Below are 4,223 nucleotides of genomic sequence, written 5' to 3'. Positions count from 1 at the left end.
GTATACTTGGGCCCAAGCTTGAGCTTGCAAATAAACGCTCGTGTGTTTGCATCGGTATCGGCTCCTTGGTGGTCTCTCGGATTCGAAATCGGGGGCGTTATAGCTTCCACATCTAATCTGTTGATGCTGTAGTCTGAATGTTTGTGGCCTTCTTTCTCCACAAAATTCATGTCGAAATCCTAATGCCCAATGGGATGGTATAAGGAGATGGGGCCTTTGGGAAGTGTTTTGGTCATAAGGGTGGAGCTCTCAGAAATGGAATTTGTGCCTTTATAAAAGAGGCTCCAGAAGGATATCTTGTCCCTTCCCCCTTGTGAGGATAGAATGAGAAGTCTGTAACCTGGAAGAGAAACCAAAACCTATGTACTGGCACCCCACTCTTGAACAAGCTACCCAGAGCATGATATTTTGTTATGGCAGCCTGAACAGATCAAGGCTGTTGTCAAACCCTGTCAATTCTATCTCCAAAAAATATATATTGAGAATCCATTCATTTCCTTCCATCCCCACTACATCTATTTCCAGGTGACCATCATCTCTCACCAAAAGAGCACAGTAACCTCTTAACTGGGATCCACAGAACCACCCACCAATCCCCTCTCCACAAATGTAAACAATCATTCCACTCCCCTGCTTAAAACCCTCCCCTGGCCTCTTTTTGATGCTAAAATAAAATCTCAAACCCTTCTCCTGGGTTCCAATGCTCTGTATGACTTGGCCTCAGATTAGCTGCCCCCTTCCCACATCTTACACCAGCCTCCCACTCATTCACTACATTATATTCCAAACAGGCTAAACCTTCAAGCTGTTCCTCCTCCAGGCTTTCCCTCCAGGCTTTGTAAGTGCTCTTCTCTACCTGAAACGTAGAGATGATCCACAAAATGAAAAACCATCTGCTCCTCTATTTTGTGGTCTCATGTATCTTTTTACTTTAACCAAGAAATAGTGTATACATCGAGAATCCACTCCTCAAAACTAATGGGATAGGTTAGAAAGAAAAATGGGAGGTGGGGGAGGAGTCATGGAGACAATTCTATATCACAGTATGCTAATGAGTGTGTATTTGGTTTTGAATGGGCAAGATAGGAACAAGAAAATAAACCCCTGCCCCTCTATTTTTTTCCACTTGAGACAGACTTAAAAGCTATAAACAACATAGAATTTCCCTTCAGGCTAAAATGCTAGCCAGTACATGCCTGTGCTCCCTCATTTAGAAATATAGACATTTTAAAGCTATCATATTTAATGTCATTTTTCTGCTAATATCAAGAATTAGATCACTGGTATAATTGCAATGATTCTAGATGGAGCAGGAAACTGAATTAGGGATGAATGGGTTTATTAAAAGCATCTGTCCTCCTAGAAATGTTTCAGAGAATTGCATTACTTAATCCTAATTATTGGATCTTTATAATTCTGAGAGCTTTCAAAAGAATTCTCCAGCTTCATATTCAGAAACAAAATATGCATTATTTACTTTCTACAGCTATAATAGCTGCTTTACTCTGGATTCAATTCAAAAGAAAGATCATACAAGTGGGGAGCATGAAATTAGATCACACACTCCTAGCCTGGGCAGCTCACTATTTGAGTTCCCACTGAAAATTAATGAAGCAACTACCACCAGCTCTACCAGAATTCTAAATTTTCAAATTTTCAGTATGTTTTAAGCAGGTTCTCCAGAGAACAGGAACAGTAGGATGGATAATCTCCCTACAAGGAATTCGTTCATGTGATTGTGAAACATAAGGAAACAATAGAACATAAGGAAAAGTTAGTATGCACCCACTGTAGAAATTCAGCATTTATTCACTCATTTACTAAGTATTCATTGAACATTTACCCTATACAAGACAAATGTGGCAGTGAATAAGGCAAGACAATGCTACACTCATCAGAATTCTATTTAAAAACATATTTTAGGGGCGCCTGGGTGGCTTGGTCGGTTAAGCGTCCGACTTCGGCTCAGGTCATGATCTCACGGTCCGTGGGTTCGAGCCCCGCGTCAGGCTCTGTGCTGACAGCTCAGAGCCTGGAGCCTGTTCCAGATTCTGTGTCTCCCTCTCACTGTGACCCTCCCCCGTTCATGCTCTATCTCTCTCTGTCTCAAAAATAAATAAACATTAAAAAAAAAAATTAAAAAAAAAAACATTTTAAAAGTATAATAGCTAACATTTCTTTGCTACTGATTATGCAGCAGGTCCTATGATTTTATTCACATGCATTTCTCATTTACTCTTGTAATTTACTCATCTACTCACAAATGTAAATTAATCCTCATCTTTTAAAAATTATATATGAAAGGGAGGCGTCTGGATGGCTCAGTCAGTTAAGCGTCCGACTCTTTATGTCAGCTCAGGTTATGATTTCACAGTTCATGAGATCGAACCCCAAGTCGGGCTCTGTGCTGATAAAGCACAGCCTGCTTGGGATTCTCTCTCTCCTCTCCCACTTGGGGGTGCCTGCAGTCTCACTCTCAAAATAAATATATTTTTTAATTGCATATGAAGGAAATGCAGTAGGCTGAATAATGGCTTCCCAAAGATGTCCATGTTCTAAACCACAGAACCTGTGAATAAGTTAATTTACATGGTAAGATTGGACCTCCCAGAAATGATTAAATCAAGACTGGTAGATTCTGGATTCCAGGTGAGCCCGATGTTCACAAAGGTCCTTCCTTATAGCAGGGAGGGAGGAGGATCTAACTCATTAATAGATATGTAGGCAGAAGCAGAGCAGAGTGGTTGAAGAAGATATGAACCAAGAAATGGAGGCAACCTTTAGAGGATGAAACAGGCAAGGGAACAGAGCCCTCCTTGGAGGTTCCAGGAGAACACATGCCTGTCAACACCCTTGATTTTAGCCCAGTGAAACTTATTTGTCTTCGGACCTCCAGAAGGGTAAGGTAATAAGTTTGTGTTGTTTTAAGCCACTAACTTTGTGGTAATTTGTTATCCCAGCAAAAGGAAACTAATACAGGAAGACAGAACTTTTAGGAAGTAGGTACTGGTTCTCTGCCTTCTAGTGACTGACTTATGAAATCTTTTATGGGACCAGGTTACTCTGAAAATGTTCCTGAAGTGCCTCCAATAGTCACTCACACTTGGATAAAAGCTTTTGGTAGGTAAATGAAAGATCAGCACTATCTCTTAAAATTTGATGCAGGATGTAGAACTCCAGGTAAAAACTACATTTCATTATATCCCAGTGATTATCTATAACTGTCCTAAGTTGTTATATCCCCCTAGCAACTGAAATTAAGCATTGGAACTAAGTATATTGAAGATGAAGTCAAAATAATATAAAGTACAATTTTATGAAGAGGTTTTTACCTCTTTGTAGATTTACCTCTTGGCAGATCACAGATGGAGGTACTTTGCCAATACAGGTTCCCCCATTTTTTGAGTTCACGTTAGGCCACTTGGCTTTTATAAAAGATCCACATTAGTACTTGTTTTCACTAACTGAAAGAGATTTGAAGAATTTTCACTTTCACAATGAAAGGTAAAAAGCGAAAATAGCTTTGTATGTTTTGTAGCAAGCTGTTATTGAGCTGGCATACACCTGGTGAGGCTGGAGGGCCCCTCCAAGATCCTTCCCCAGGGACCACACAGCAGCTCACCATCAAGCCACTGTAGACTTGAACTGTGTCTGTGATCCTCTGTGCTTTATCACAATTTATTTTGTGCATCTGTTAGCAAAATGTACCCTGAGGTACCAGTAAAGCCTAAAAGAGGTTATTTTTGGGGTGAGGGTATGCCCCAAATTTTAACATATAAATTAATGGTTATTGCTTCTATTTTGTTCAAAGGAATACGCTATTTTTGAATAGCAGGAGAAACCTTTATTCTTTGAGACTTTTCTGCATTTTGCCTTTTATACATGTCTAACACTCTCATTTAATCTTCTTGTATATATTTTTTGATATTTAATTACAAAAAACAAAACCCCCATCTGTATAGGTGCCTCTATACTCTACCTCTGTATACCTCAAAGTCCTTATGAATTCATTCACTCATTCTTCCTCTATTAGCTCACTTACTCATACTCAATGAAATCATTGAGTGTTTAGCATGTGTATGCCTCCCCTGCACACATTCTTTGTACTTGTGGAGATAAACAGACAAAAAAGACATAGTCCTTACCATCAAGAAACTTATTTCCTCTATGCTTTATTAGCAATTTGTAAATACCTTTATTACCGTGCCTCTTACATCAGATTA

The sequence above is a fragment of the Panthera tigris genome, chromosome C1, assembly GCF_018350195.1.
Source record: "Panthera tigris isolate Pti1 chromosome C1, P.tigris_Pti1_mat1.1, whole genome shotgun sequence".
Lineage (NCBI taxonomy): Eukaryota > Metazoa > Chordata > Mammalia > Carnivora > Felidae > Panthera > Panthera tigris.
Note: the sequence above shows the minus strand (reverse complement) of the source record.